This window comes from Atractosteus spatula, chromosome 7 (assembly GCF_055471065.1).
Source record: "Atractosteus spatula isolate fAtrSpa1 chromosome 7, fAtrSpa1.hap1, whole genome shotgun sequence".
Taxonomy (NCBI): Eukaryota; Metazoa; Chordata; class Actinopteri; order Semionotiformes; family Lepisosteidae; genus Atractosteus; species Atractosteus spatula.
This window is the reverse complement of record NC_142712.1, coordinates 3,994,763-4,011,959: the sequence shown is the minus strand read 5'-3', so window position 1 is coordinate 4,011,959 and position 17,197 is coordinate 3,994,763.

Below are 17,197 nucleotides of genomic sequence, written 5' to 3'. Positions count from 1 at the left end.
TCATTTCTGAGGCCCCACTCTCCATTCCTCAGCAGGAAAAGGAAATCCCACTGTCCAGGTAGCTGGTACCCCAGGGCATCCAGCAGTAAATGAGCAGCACATCCAGCTGAAAGATCATCCTTGTCTGCTTTTGAGTCCCACTAAGACAGAGGATAAACCCTACAATGTATTCACATTACACGCTAACTACTACAAAATAATTATGTATGTGTTGTGTCATTTAGTACACAAGCCTATAAAACATAGGAAAGAAGGTAAAACAGGTATTGAATGTTGTTAAGTGTTATCTATTTATATCAAAGTGTTTAATTTTGGAACAAGTGTCGTGTCGGCCTTAAGCAAAAGCAACTTGGCCCTTTTGATAACTGTATAACACTAATCAGTAATGAGAAGGATATCTCTTAGGTCTTGTAAGACCCTCTTGCTTGGGCTTGGATAGGTATCTTTGGCTATGGTTCAGTAATGTGCTGTTCTTGCAGTAGAACATAGCAAGAAAAAACACAAAGATACACACATTCAGCCGAAGCAATTGCATCCTTCACAGGAACATAACCTATAACAGGTCTTTTAAGTTAAAGAGATGCCATCCAAATAATGCCCTTTCCCCTGAATCCTCTCAGCATGACTAGAATGTTCTTCAGCATCTTCCATTCTAATATGTAGCCGGATACCTAAGTCACTAGTCTTTGTGAACTGTGATGTAAATGAGATTGTGAGTGTTGGAAAAAAAACCAACAAAATCACTCTGGGCCACTTCTCTTTGATCTCCACCTCCTCCTCAAACCCTCAGTATCACAGCTCTAAAAATTCAAAGCAGACTGCTCGCACTTTAATGGAAGTGCCTGTTTGACACTCAGGTGTTAAGTCTAAACATTTGTAATTCTCTTGAGCATATTCACCCTCCATATTACAAGTAAATCTTTCATTTATAGAAAGATAACAAGTACTGATTTAAAACAATCATTAGCCACAAGAAAATCCTGCCCAAAGGGTTTGAAAAAAGCAAACTTAGTTTTTTTTTCCCACTCTGCCTTATCTATCCTGCCTCCTCAGTCTTTGGGATCTTGGCCGTCGCCACAGCCAGCTGCTCCGGGTGGGTTTCCATGGCAACACTGGCATGATGTAGAGCACAAAGCAAAGAAACGAGAGAGAAAGGGAGTCTGGGATTTTCTGAGGAAGAATACCTGCACTCTCTCTCTCTCACACACAATAAAGCAATTTAGATCTCTCTACTCCAGCATAGCCAGCTCAGTACTAACTGAAATAAAGGAAAAAAAAGGAGGAAAGGTGTGGACTGCCAGGCAATTTCATTCATTATCCTGTCACTTATCCTCGGAAAAACTTCCATAGTGCAAATGAACTGCATGCAGGCCCTGTAGTCTTGTGTGTGTCCTTGTGAGGATAACAGAGGCTTAAAGATATTAATTCCTCTTTCTGAATGGGGGAGAATACAGCCCTGTGGATCCTCCACACTAGTCTAAAAGTTTGTTGAAATTAAAAGAAGTCATTTACATGCATTGCTTTCTAATGTGGGTTTAGTCTTCAAATGTCAAAAGGGCTGCAATGTTAATAGAGTGAATTGTCAGTGCAAACTGGAAGCCGGCTGGCACTTTCTGGGAAGTCATTTGACAGTAGCACAGCATGCCACATAATTCATCCTGAGTCTGCTGTAGCATTTACTGGAAGTTGTCTTCTGGAAACGATGGATTCCCAGGGACACCAGTCCAATAATTTGGGAGCTCAAACCAAAAGTGCAAAAGGAGTAAGGATTTCAGGTTCTACAATCCCCCCTCCTCTTCATATTAAGTAAAATGAGCTAAAAATTAAAGGAGGTGGAGATGCATGTGTAGCCTTATTTCTGAATTTAAATTTTGTTCTTCGTGATTATTTCCTGCCTTGTGTTCAGAAAAAAAGAAAATATCAAATGAAGCAGATTTCAAAGTGATACGATTTCAAAGATTGCTGTCGATTCGGACACCCCTTTGTTTGAAATCCAATAAGAGAATTCTTTGTTATTATTATTATCTTAATAAGGAAATGTAAACATGCTACCCAATCATGTACATATATTCATACATTCATGCACACTCCCAAACAAAAAAAGCTACCTTACATTAAGAGCGATTGGACATCTTTGAGGATGTCCCTCACATGCTCATACTACAATCATTATAAACCATAATGGCAACACTAACTGCAATTCTTGACAACATGTGGCTAAATAGAGCCATTAGCACTCACCTGAATTACCTGAAATTCTCCTCTGTTAACTACAGTACATAATGTAATCATTTTATTATTTCTTTGAACAAGGAAGCCAGGATTGCACAACATTGCACAGTAAGTGTCACTTAGACTGGAGCAATCATTGATGACACCGTACTACAGTATGTACTGGAGTAAGGAACCTGGAGTGAGCGAAGTGTAGTTCAGGACCCTATGCAGACGGTATAATCCGGAAGTAAGTGGAGAAGGACAACAGGGAGAAGACGGCGATGATCAGGAGGGGTTGACAGACAGGAGGGCGTGACGACGGTGATCCGGCGCTCGGGGGGCGTGGCGAAGGCAAACGAGTCCAAAGAGTCCAAGGGGGAAATCCGGGGCGCAGTCCAAAGTCCAAAACTGGGTGATCCATCCAAGACGAGACAAAACAAATCCGGAACAGGGAAAGGGAATAAAACCAGGAGAACGAGGCCAGGCGCTCCGAGCCCCGTACGCAGAAGGTCAGGACGCCGTGATGAATCCGATGCCGTCAGGTCTCTCCTGGACCTGCTGGTGGGCGGGCCTCTGGGCGTCCATCTCCCAGTCCTGAGCCGGGAATAGCGAGAACACCAGGCTTAAATAAGGAGAGAGAACAGGGGGCAGGTGCACGTTATCAACTAAAATATGAAAGAGCCGGAGCGCCCTTAAGAGGAGGGATTACGATCATGAAAAACCCAGTTCAACTCATTGTTTCACTTTTGTGTTTTTAAACCAGTGAAAAAATAATTTTAATCCCGGGCATCAGACTGAATTTCTAATATTTATGACTCCTTGGAGAATGCCAACTTCAGCAAATCTTAAGTTTGCGTAGATGTCATCAATTGTTTTAGCTTTGGGTGTGTAATTAGAACCTACTGTGAGTGCAGATTGATTCATTATGCCCACAGAGCCGATTAGTTCTTTGCATGATTACAGGCTATTCTTCTTATCTTACTACATAAATCATCATACGGTGTATTGGTGATGAACTCTAACTAAATAGCTCTCTATCTTCACTTCATATATTCTGACAGCAAAGCACATTACATTTATTGATCCTTGAGCAAATATCATTTTCAGTGTGGGTGAAAACCACCGAGTGTATAATCATCACAAAACATTCCTCTTTCTATTATAAATAAAGTCCAGGCCGAGAGATAAACAAATGTAAAATAAAATCACTGCAGGACACGCCTTTAGCCTTATGAAAGAAGACCACGAGATGATTTGATTTACGTTTCCAAAATCCTCCAAGGTATTGACAAAGTCAACTCAAAGGCTTCTTCAGGATCTGCAGTAAATCACAAATAGAAACTAAAGAACAGCTACTCAACTAAAAACGAACTGATTTACACTATGGATGATTGGAGTAGGGAAAAAAACAATTAGTTATGATTAGAAGCTGAGTATCTTGACTGTAGATCCGTAGATCAGCTACCAGATTAGGTAGATGGTTGAAATGGCCTCTTCTTCTTTGTGATCCTTCCTGTATTCTTAATACAAATGGTTTCCAGATTGAGAGGATCCATTTCTATAAGACAAAGGAAAAAGTGACTACAGAAAAAAATGTTATAGGTGCTAAGAAAATAATACAAATTCAGAAATAAAGAGTAGTAGAAAGTATATAATACACATACAGTATATGTAATCCATAATCCATTTAACCTTTTATTTGACCTCTTATAGTATGTGACATTCCTGGTGAGGAGACAGATATTATAGTCAAATAACAGGTTAAGCATCAGGTGATCCAGAGTAAACAGGACATATTTTAGGAAGAGAATATATTTATAAGAGAATTTTGGTGGGGAGTTGCGTCAGTATGTGAACTACAAGGAACACATAGAAGTTAGTTCCCCATTGAACAGTAAACAAAATTTAAAAAACACCACTGCTCCTTTGCGGAGTTTCTTCAGGAAATATTTTAGGTCACCATAAACTACTGTATGTGCTAAAACAAAATCTTCTTCTTTTCCTGTAGACAAGTGACTTCTAAAGAGTCATCCATAGTCTGGAGCCTTTAAATGTAAATTTTCTGACACTTTTGTTTGCCTGCACAAGAGTGCAAGCCTGAAATTTCTTTGGGGGGGGGGGCATAAATAATTTAGCAGCCCAAAGCAAGTTGCTTTGTTAACTCCCAGAGGCAGTCTTGTAATTAGTAATTACATTGAGGATAATGCCCAGAAACTGCTTGTGAAGAAGTTGAGGTTATAGCTTCCAGGAACAGGAAAACAAATACTACTGCAAATTACAAATCTGTAGAATATAATGATGAATGTATAATACGGTTTTACATCCAGAAGTGACAATTCTTTATCACATTTTCTTAAAACCTTATACTTTGTCCTCTGTCTGCAGTACACTAGACTTTCATCAGTAATGTGTGAGTGACACTTTCTTCACAAAGCCATTTGAAGTAGTCTAAGAAATATAAAACTCATCTTTCACATTCATCTATAAGCCAGATTTTGTGAAATTCCGCAGTGACAACATCTCAGCGACAGCAGGGAAAGAAATGTTCTTTCTCTCCACTGCAGAAGAATACTAATAGATTTCCCACAGATCTTTGATGTGTTGACTGGAAGGTACTGTACAAGTCTTACTCACTGATGCACACATCCCCACTGTGACTGAGGCAAAAATATTTTAACTGCATGACATAATATAAAACAGAGTGTTAATAATTACTTTACCAATTAAGTGAGTTAAAAAAAACAAAAATGAGAACTACAGTAGATCACAATGCACTTTGAAAACTCTGTTTTGAATTTCCAAGTGCCTAGTTGTCAGACAGTCAATGTGAAATTTGACACTATCCTCACGCTGAATCCTGAGAAATTGAAACAAAGATACCTAGTGATGTAAATTGGGTTGTAGAAATCATTTAACATTCCAGTCCTTATTTTTTCCTCTTAGTAATCATCCTGTAAATGACTCACCTTACATTGATTTTACTTTTTGTATTTTTCAGGGAAGAATTCCTCTATGATGCCACCAGTGTACTCAGGCAAATTAAATGCATGCCAAAATGAGCAAAAAGATTTTGTTAACTTTTTTTTCATGGATTGACAGAATGACCTCCTACAGTTTGTAAGTGTTCTTGCTTTTCTTTATTCATCCACATGCAACACGCGCAAACATAAAAAAGCAAGAGAAGAGGTCATTCAGTCTTTCTAGCTTGTATAATGATTGATCTGATGAACTCTGATCCAGCTGTGTCTCAAGATACCTTCTTCAACAGCATGCCTCCGCAGCTCTTTGTGTAAGGAGGTGCATTGGATTGTCGGCAATAGAAAATCTTCCTTTTGATCATCCTGAGGATATTGTGAAAAGTCTAAGGATTTAGGTACCTAAGATTTTGCATGATACCTGTATGTTTCAAGATTTCCTTCCAGTATCATGCAGCAAGTTTAAACTTTAGCCACTGAATATGTTTTCATTTATAATGGTATTAAATATCATTACCATTGTTTCCTTTGGAATCAATGTGCTTTCCAATATAACTTATTTTAACTAATTTTAACATTTACAACAGTTTTACAATTTATCACATTTTTAGAGCATTTACTGTGCCCACAGTACACCTACCTTCAATTTGTTCTTTGTAGAATTTAGGAATGTTTAGAGAGATGCATTCTGAAAATAGCACAGCCACTACTGCATTCATGTAGTTAGCTGCCCGAATAAAGGAAAGGAGAAAACACATCCTTGTTTTTATAGGTAAAATACCACTGTTATTCATGTGAAGCTAAACATAAGCTTAGTACAGCACAGATGGTATTTAATGTGATGCTAAAGTATCACTTTTGGTAGTGTGGCAGCAAATGTCAGACAATGTTTAATTTGTTGTAGATTTTCAGGTTTGTGACTGGAGCTGCCAAGACAATGGCCAGTTTGAGAAAGGTCAAAGTAACCTTGCCTCTCTTTATTCATCTTTAACTTTGTTTTTTTATGCTACAAAAAGTTTACTTTCATGAAGATCAAATTAACATTGGAGGTAAAACGATGTGATGATTATGACATTTATTGTGTATGGATATTTTTTTATAAAATCGATTGTACATTTAGTAGGTTTTTATTTAACTTAGGCCCGTCTGGTGTCTTAATATGAGAGATGAAAAGGCAAATAAAATGTCCTAAACAGACAAGTTAAAAGGAACTGCAGTCCCAATTTCTCAGACCAGGTATTAAATCTCAGTAACAAAATAAATTCATTAATGGTATAGAAAACATTTACAAATTTCAGAATTAAGCACAAAATCTTGAACTCTGTGAAAGTAGTGCAAGTCACCATGTTGTTTCAAACCCCTGTTCTCGCCAAAGGTGCGAGCAGGAGTACAAGAGAATTGTGACGTGAAGCGGCCCTTCCTGCTCACTATTTCTCAATATTTCTATTGGATTAAAAGAGATGTATTCACAAGCCTGCTTCTTTACAATGTAATAGGCCACATCACGTCACTAGAAGTTTTTTTCTGAACTGCAGAATGTGGAGCTGCACGTACCTGGATATTTTGTCCGTATTGTGATGTAAATTGGAGGTTTTAGATGTCACTGTGTAAATGTTACTTTCATTGAGGTTTGAGATGATTTTTTCTAACCCCGAAAAATAAAAATAGCATTGCAGTTCTCCTTTAAACAGCGTGAGAGCACGTGCTTCAAGTGCTCTGAAGTGTATTTCAGGCTGGAGAGGAGAGGCACATCTTTACAGAAGGGTCATGGGAGTAGGTTATGAAAAAAGCTGCCTAGCCACATTGCTAAAGGTATTACCCTGGCTTTCTTCAAGAGATCAGGGAATTAATCTCCCCTTGCAACCAAATGAGCTTAATGGGTTGAGCGGCCTCAACTTCTTTGGTACCTAAGCTCTCATTGAAAAAGAGCTGGATTCTTATTCAAGGTAGCCCATGTTTTCAGTATAGGGAGAAGAGGTCATCATGGGGAATTTTAATTTTCCTTCTGTAGAATGGGAAAAAAATGAAAAGAAATGATATACATGGCCAATGGCTGCATTTTTATGCAGTTTCCATGAGGACCTACAGTACAAGAAGGACGTCCTGTATTGATTTAGCCTCTTCAAGCAATTCATAAATATAGTAAGGAAAACAGAGAGAGACAGAGTGTAAGAGGCATTGAAATGGATGTAAGTGATATGAAATCAGCATTGGATGGCAACATTTTAAGGCATTCAGTGTGATGCAGATTTATCCCATTAGGGAGAAACTGAAAGTCTAACAAACAGTGGCCCAAATTAATTAACAAATCAATTAAGAAAGATATAAGGAATATTTAAGCAGATTATAAAATTATTTTTGAAAATCACTATCCTGTTAAAGAACTACAGTGCAATGATTTACAGTACATGGATGAAAAGAGCTGAGAGAGAAAAGAAAATTGCAATCGAGGCTAGAAAATCATGCATTTTCTGTATTACATCACTGAATGTTACGCATTCCACACGCCTCTCTGTCCTGTCTCGCATTCCAACAGTAAAGGATGAAGTGGAGTGTTGCAAAAGACGATAATGGAAATGTTTAATGATGAAATGGAGATAGCTAATAAAACTAGTCACTGTCTAATGAAGGAAAAACATCTGTACTAAGTAGTATTTGTTATAGGTACTGAAAACAGATAAACAAATCTCTAAGTCTTGATGGTATTTTCCTGATTAAGCTAAAGGAAACATTAAATGTTAACAAAACCTATTGACTGACGAATTGCTAACTTTAGCACCCATCCTTATCCTTCAAAAGGATGACTACAATCAAGTAATTGTAGACAAGTATTATTTCTATTACAGGTAAAGTTATAAATATATAATATGAACTAAACAATTGGATTATGGGTGTAGATTAATTCAACAGGATAGTTAACATAGATTTAGAAAAAGTAGTTATTTGATAAACAACAGAGTTAAAGGTACAATCAGAGCACAGGATAAAGTTTATTTTTTAGATTTTCTTATTCTTTGAAGTTTCTAATTCTAAACTGCCTGTAATATGCATTCAAAATAAAGTGTATATTTCATTTGGGAACTGGTTATTAGACAGAAAACTGAATGCAGATAAAGGCTGTTCAGTTTGAGGTGGCATAATTAATGGAAAACCACAGGTATCTATGCTAGGGCCACTGTACTTCCTAATTTGTATTAATTCAAGATTCTGCTATAGTTGCCAAACTAGTCCAGTTCAAAGATGTCACCAAGATGGAAGGATCAGCAAACACAATAGAAGCATTAAATGAAAATCAAAATGATTTTGACATGGTTCAAGACAGGACAAACATCTTAATATAAGCAAACAATTAATGTTGCATGGAACATAAACTATAAACATAAAACTGGAAAAAACTGATCTTGAAGAATGTACTTATTTCCAGGCTTACACGCTAATGCTTCATTCACATACACTATTTAGACAATGAGGGGAAGCAATAAAAACATCAAACAGAATGTTGGATAAAAGCCTACAATTTAAATTGAGGGTTGTTATATTAAATGTGTACAATTTGTGGTCACTGTGTTACAAATACATTGCTGCTCTAGATTTAGTGCAGAGAAGAGCATCCAGATGTATTCTTTTGCTCAAAGGAATGCTTTGACAGGCCAGACACAGGCTTCTGACACAGAAGATTAAGAAGAGATCTAATTCAAGTAGTCACAATCCTCAAGAGCACTGATAAAGTCCACCCGATGGACTACAGTGAAAAATGAACCAGAGGACACTAATGAAAACTGTGGGGAAGTGCATTTAAAACTGAGAACAGGGGGTATTCTTTTACACAAGTGGTTGAGGGAGTATGTAACCATAGCCATGCTTTGAAAAAGAGCAATGTAGTTGAAGCTCATACTTTTGGTTTCTTTAAAGAGTCAGTGGGATGAGATCCTTAGATCATAGGACCTTAGATCTTTTAGCTACCAGCATCCCAATGAGGTACTGTAGATAGGCTGAATGGCTTCTTCCTGTTTGTAACTGTTCCTTATGCTCGTGCGTTCATCCAGATGGATGTAGTTTGTGTTCCATAACAGCTGAAATGAATTGGCAATGAAGCACTGAAATGAAGGAACAACAAACACATTTACATGATTACTTAATTGTAAACTCTGGACAGTAAAGACATGTCTGTTAATATGCTAAAACATGTATGGTAGCAGTATGCTTTGATAGTAGGTTTTAGCTCTCCATAACATTACTGTCTCTCTACCCATCCTCTAAACTGAGATGTTTTAGATGACTAGAGTGGGTCCTCTCTGTAACAGATGCTTACAGAGTTTTGTGGTGTCAATGTAATCTTTTTGCACTTTTATAATCCATCACTTATTATTCCTTTAGAGCACGGGTCCCCAGTTCTGGTCTTGGAGGGGCTATCACTTTGGGATATTTTCATGTCTCTTTAAAACAGCAGAAGAAGAAGCTGGGAGAAGCTGGTAAATTGCTCTTATTTACCCAATAATGAGCTGATTCAAGCTGTTAAGTGTTCAGCTGAACAGAAAACCTGCAGACAAACTGTCCCTCCAGGACCTTGATTAAGATTCTGTGCTTTAGAGAAACATAAAATGGAATCCATTTGAGGTTGGTAGTGACAAGAGTGATATCTTCCTTAAATACTAGTTCTAAGCACTGAAAATGATGTGCAGGAAGGCTCAGGAAATACTCCACATAGGAATACAGGGGAGAGGTCTACTGATGGGTGAGCAAAGCTCACTGGAAGGTATCTTTATCACTGCAATTTAATACTTAATAGTTGAGAACGCTGTTGCATAACTTACAGATACAGCCATTCAGAATGCATGCCAGATACTGCAGCACTTTGCAGTGCGTATGCTCTAACAAGCCGTAATGCAGGGCTTTTTAAAAAAGAAATCTGTTTTTGGAGTGCACTGTTTTGTACAACTACCAGGTGGCGCGGTGAATGCTTAGCGTGGCATATGGAAGCATTAGGGCTGTCGCCAGAAAACGCCTGGGTTAGAATCCTGGGCAATGCTGAGCCCCTAGAGACAATCTTTTTCCAATTATAGAATTTAAGTTGTATACTGTTTAGATGTTTATTCATTTTAAACTGTGTATTACAGTATGTTAAATATTAAATTCATTATAAAGTAGGTCTATTTTATGAAAACAAGATTACTCAGTTGGATATATAAAAAAGAGTTTATTATTATACTGTAGCTTGTTGCGAACACGATGTGCTTCTTTCAGGTTTACATCCACATTGAGGATGGATTGAGATGGATTGAGGATGGATTGAGGAGGATCCGCATTTTTTTGGTAGCAGAAAATAAAAACAGAAGTATAACATAAATGTGTGTTAATGCACATGCAGTAGGCAGTAGTGCCAGCTAAATATAAAAAGGTACACAATAGTATTCCACTTTCTTCCTAAATATTTTATGCATCAAAGTCTTTAACTTGGTAACTTACAGTGGGTATTTTGAAAATGTTATGACTGTACTTCATAAAAAGCTATAACGTTTGATCCTTTTCTAAGAATACGTATATAGTGTTATTTTTCCAGTATATCCCTTATCCTTGAAAGCTATATATTGTGTTTCTAAATGAAACCCATCAATCTACTGTAATAGGTAACTATCAAACCTGTATTTGTAACACCTAAACATCCACTGACACGCAGAACCTTTTACAAAGCCCACAAAGCATGAAGACTTAATTTAATGATTGATGCCTCCTTTCTCATTTGAGAAATTAATATCTAGATGAATATTATTTTCAGTATAGTAAGGTAAAAATCACAGTGAATTGTACACAAGCAGTTATGCACTATATAACCAAGAAGCAAACATTTCCTCAGAGGATGTTCTAGGAAGTGGCAAACACAATCATCTGAGCCAATTAAGGATGCCAAAGGTCATATGCAACACATGGACACTCTGCTAAATAAGATCACAGCTGTTTTGGTACATTAGAATAACAAAAACAACCCCACCACCCACTATTTTAAACTGCACTTTAGGACTTCAAGGTTTTGTGCTGTGTGCAGCTGGATAATGATGTTGTATTATTTTTGTTGTAAAAAAATAATATTTTTAATGTGATGTAATTATAACCCTGCTCCTGTCAGTTCAATTGCATGTCACAGCAGCAGAACTCTATTCACACAAGCTCTGCTTGATAAGTGCTATGATGTTTCAAAGGAAAACCACAATACCAACAGTCGATGAGGAGCAAGCTGTATTTCTTTCGAATGAGAATATCAAAACCGGGTAGTAGCAGGAAAGAGGATTTAAAAACTTTAAAGCTACAATGCCTTTTTTTAAAACAAATTATGCAAAAATGGCAAGATACAGATCAAATGAACCGCCAAGAAAAATACATCCTCCAATAATATGTGTTCTGTATATTATGATAACCAAATATTTTCTAGATAATATCATCAATAAATCGGTTCCAATCAGTTTGACATTCATGAAGATATTTGACCATTGAATACCATTCAGTTATAGTCAACAAATCAATGAAAGAGAAAGCTCAAAAGGTTACAGAATTCTTTCTAGCCATATAAAACATGCAGTAGTTAATTGTTTTTGATCTCTGTAGCTTTTGGCCTCTGCTGTTCATCATCAGATTAATTGAATAAATACCGACCGCTCTCAAAGTCATGGCAACATAATCATATCTTTACAAATGATATCTATTCAAATGGTGAGAAATAAAAGAAGGGGAAAGGAGGTGTAAGGAGGGAACATAAAGGCAGTTACGTGGAGTTCATATAGTTCATATAAGAAGTTTATTAATCTGTGGTACACAGCTGCTACAAAGTAAAAGGTATGTTGTAAAACTATTTACTATATGCAACAATTATAACTTGTGCCATCAGTTAATATGAATGTTAGGTTGATGTGAAAGGCCTTAATGTAAATAATATTTTTGTCATGACAGGATATTGATGTAACTAAATTCAACAAATATCTTAAATGCAATCCAAAAATAATGAAACATATTAACTATAAAAATAAATGATATATACTTTCCTTTTTATTTTCTGCAGTGAGCACACAGCACTTTACACACACCTCTGCAAGCAGTTGGAAGGGGTGTTCCGTAAGCTTTTGAAAAAAAAATGTCAGGTTAATCTAATTGCATAATTGAAAAGAGCGTCATTGCGATGGGTTTCAGGTTTGGGAATAGTACAATGAAATGATGCCTTTTCTGAGAAGGGGTGGGGAAGTCTGTACTTTAGCCACTCTGACACACAGTCTTACAGTAAGCATCCTTCTAGAATCCTCGTCAAATATCAGAGCATTATTCTTTCTGCTGTGAGTCATACTCTGAGACAAGTGGCTATGCTTTGTAGGTGAGATTTACAATGTTAATTTATTAAGACTTGAATCTGAGCAGGCGCCTGGCACTCATTTTTCATTATGTATATGTCTAGGAGACTAGAGTGCTTGCCTGGGCTTATTTTTAAAATCCACCTGCCAAACATTCTGAGAGTTGAGCCCAGCTTCGGTCTCCCTTAGCAGTGGGGCTTGACTGTATGAGCAAACACTTTTCAGAATTACCTTTGAAAGATGCATTGCTTTTTACATGATGCCATTTGGTTTGTGATCTGGAAGAAAGAAATCCCTGCAGTAAGTCTTGGATAGTAGTATGTTCATTTTTTGGTGCAGTGGGATGTGAGAACCATTGCAAAAAAAAAATACTTTGTGCCCCAGCAGCTCCTATGAAGCACATGGACTTCTGCATAAATGTTTCAAATTTGTCATGCTTGTGCAGCATAAAAAATTGAAGACTGATCCCATGTTAGTGTCTTTGTTAATTTAACTCGTTACAATATGTTTTAAGTATGACTCAAGCTATGGTACACTACAAACTCAAATGTGTCTTCCAGCTGTATCAGGCAAGTCAGTGAAACAACCTCTACAATCAGGCAGATCAGAATCCATGTCTTAGCCTGTTAATTGCTTTTCCTTCCACTTTTAATGGCAGCCTTTCAAACCACTCTGCATGGGCAGTTGTGCCTGAAAATGTTGAAGTCCCTAACTGACTGTAAATTATTACTGAAGAGAACTAAGATACATCTTCTTTTGTTTAAAGATGATCGTTAATGGAAGTCTTACCATAAGAAAGTGAGGCTTTTAAATAGCCATATCCATTTTAAAATGTGTCCAGTTCATTGGAAACCTGCAAACCCATTGATTTATCATTTGGTATAAGTACAGTAAATGTTGTCATCCTGTCAATATCAGTTTCTGTTTAACATACTAAAATGTTAGTTCCAGAAAAAACACTGTATAAGATTTCTGACGATAAAATATGAAAAAAAAAATTCCAAATACTCTAAGCATTTATTTTTTGGTGAAATGCAAAGAGCTTTTTCCTGGTTACTTTTTAAACAATAAAACAGATGGACCAGAGAATACATTTTTGGCAATGGAATGATGATTTTATGGGAATGGTAATTACTGAAGAGATCCAGTATACTGGGCTCTGTGTTGCTAGAAGGAATACATCATTAATGTAATAAACTAGAAACTACAAGTGTCAGACAAAGATGCAAGTAATAGGTAGTGTAACTGTTACAATAGAACAAATAAAGACACAAGATACAGTTAGACTTAGTAACAGATGACTTTTGGTCTTCCTCATTTACTTCTGGGGAAAATGCAATTTAACAACACTTCAATTTGACTGCAATCCTGCATCAAAATTCCAACCAACCTTCAAATTTGAGTACTACAGTGGCTGTTTCTAATAGAAGTATAGGGAGTTTTATTTGTTTTAACACTGGGTGCTTGCTCCTTAAACAACATATTGAAAAGAAAACGTTTCTTTGGATTTTGATGATTATATCACGGTTATTCTCTGCAAAATCATGATCATGGCAAAATTATGTATTCTCCATAGAAAACATATTTTGTTTCTCACAAATCTGCTTCTTGGGTAAACAATTATTTGTAAGTGACAGTTGACAATTGTGGTTGAGGCTTCGTTGAATCTATTCTTGAATCATACTGCTAACCTACAGTACATTGTGCTTACAGTACTGGATTGCAAATAGGTCCCAATTTTTAATATCATGCTCACACGTTATTAAAAAGACACTGAACTCTGATAAACAGAAATCCAATCACACACAGCAGTGCTTATTCGATATAATCAAATACCGAGTGTGGATGGTGTCCACAGTTATTTGAGCATCATTAAATATTCAAAAGCATTTGCTGAAGTTATGTAAATGTACACTGAACATTTCACTAATTTTTAAGTTGCAAAAACTTTTAAGAACTAAGGTGCAATTCATCTTAGTCAAAGTGCATGTGATACACTTTGTGAGTCCCTGCAACATCTTTGCAGGAACTGGGCTGCTGTCACCACCAGCACAATGATTTAATTTATTCTGCCTTGAACAGTGTAAGCCTCATGAATGGAAACAACAAATAGCCCCAGGACTGTGATGTGACCCTCTACATTCTTCCAGAATTTTAAACTTCAACACAGTACATAAAAAAGGTATGCAGGTATGTTATACATCCCTTTGCTAGGATGCTGGGTGTTGCAGAAATAACGTGTGTCTGGAAGATGCTTTCTTCCTTACAGATATGTGACCCTCTGTCGCCAGCACCGCCCCATAATGCTGCTGCCTGGTATGGGTTATTAGAGAACCCGGCACCCGACGTGGGACAGAAACCAACTACCCTGAGACTATGAGTCTCATCCTCTACCAACTGAGCTAGTTGGGGCCCTAAAGGCTATAGTATGTGCAAGGAATTGTTTGCTTTTTATTATTTCAGATTTCAAGAGGAACACAAAATAATTTTACATCAATTGTGATCTAGATTTTTATCCCACCCACCTTCATAATGTCAGCCAGCAATGAGGAACAGTGCTCACGGCTCTGTGTACTGAAATCTTGAGTATTATTGTACCCTTGAGAGAGCTTTAGATAAATAAATAAAGGTATCCAAATAATTTTTTTAAGGAATTACTTTAGATAGATAAAAGTATCGAAATAAATTTAAAACAAAAATGAAAAATGACAGTGTATTTCTCTGGTAAGACCTATAGAAGAAAATATCCTGGCTGCTACCCACTAGCTCCTTAACTTCAAATATCCTATCTTGATTAACTTGCTTTCTTCAAACACTCTATTGCTGGCATTTAATCCAGGTGTTTGGGAGGAGTAGAAACAGAAAATGAAAACATTGGACAAACAGAAACAAAAATACAGCCATGATCATAAAGTTTTATAGCAAAAAAGTAATAAAATATTAATGGATCAACACTGAGGAAGCATTTAGATATAGGTCATGTCCAGAATGGCAAATTAGTAGGAAATAGATTGCTTCTAGCAAGTTATCACTACTATAAATCACTTAACAGTGTTTGTCAAAAAAAAGACTAAAAAGCACTACTAGATGAAGGAGGATGTGCGATGTAAATGGATTTTTAATTTGTTCATCTGACTCTTTCAGTGTCTATTCTATGCTCTAAGGGATTGCAGTCACAGACTTTAACTAATCTTCCATTAAAAACATTTTTCCCTGTTTGACTCTGATACATGCACTGCAATTCTGGGACACGGAAAAGAACAAACGTGATCTGAAGAGCTATGCGTTTCAGAAATAAGACATCTGTACGTTTAATACATATTAATATTTCACATGTAGAAATGCAATGTTAATGTGAGGAGCTCAAGCTGCCGGAGGAGTTTAGATTACTTTGTACTGCAAAAAAAAAAATGCCACATTGACTGCTGCAGCCAATTAGTGACTACAAAAATCCTCAACACCCACAGTTCTGGCTTTTCTGGGCTTTGAATGTTATGATAGGTCTGTCTACAATAGCTTGCATGAGAAGTTGGATCTGCCTGCTTACAGAGGGCTTCTTCAGAGAATCCGATGTGTCACGGGAACTGCACAGCGAGAGACTGGAGTTCTGTTCTCCCATCTCTGTTATACCCAGCAACACCAAGTTGTGTCCAGAATCTTCCAGGAGTGCATTAGGCGACAACCACTGCAGAATCCATTTCCTTTTTGTTTTTTCCGCCGTGTTAATCAAAATTTATTACTTTCAGAAAAGTACTGGAAAGCAGCAAATCACGGTCAGTGTAAATTCAAATCGTTCTTCTGACCTCTGTAAAGCCCTGGATTGATTCAAAACTCTTTTTTTTTTCTCACTGTCCCGGTAGAGGTCAGGTCTGTGGGTTCTTGCTGTTCTTAAAGTTATCTAGTCCTTTTTTGTCCTGACCCTACTAGCCAAACCAGTCTGTTAGTGATCGTTGCCATCTCTTTGGAGGAAAAGCCATGATCAGATGATACAGAGAATCTATTTGACCCAGCCAGATGAATCGTTAGAGTGAGGGATTACAGAAACCAATCAGATTTATCAGAAAAACTCTTTGGTACCTCTGGATGTGCTGCTTTGATTGGTATGGCAGCAGATACTTCTTTGTACGGCCACTCGTCGGACAGTGTTATTTAGTGTCAGTGTCGAGCTTCTGAGAATCTATAATTTGGCGTCCTGGCCAAATTTCCCATTGGCCCTTACTAATCATGGCCTCCTAATAATCCCCATCTATGAAGTGGCTTCATTACTCTGTTATCCCCCCTGAGAGCTGGTGTGTGGGGAGCGTTATGGCGCACTGTGGCTGCCGTCGCATCATCCAGGTGGGGCTGCACACTGGTGGTGGTGGAGGGGATCCCCATTACTGTAAAGCACTTTGAGTGGAGTGCCCAGAAAAGCGCTATGTAAGTATAAGCAATTATTATAACCCTTTACATACAACATGTGCCTTAGACACCCTCTGACACGCAGCCTAAAAACCTGCTAAATGGAAACAAAAAATTATTAAATATTTTGTGAGTTGGTGGTTTCCAAAATCATTTAAAAATCAATTGAGAAATCAATTTCAGAATTATATGCAGAGTTAAAGGGGGGGAGAGGAACATAACATAAGCAAGGCACTTGTTAATGTTCCAGATATGATGTGAATGAGTGTGTAA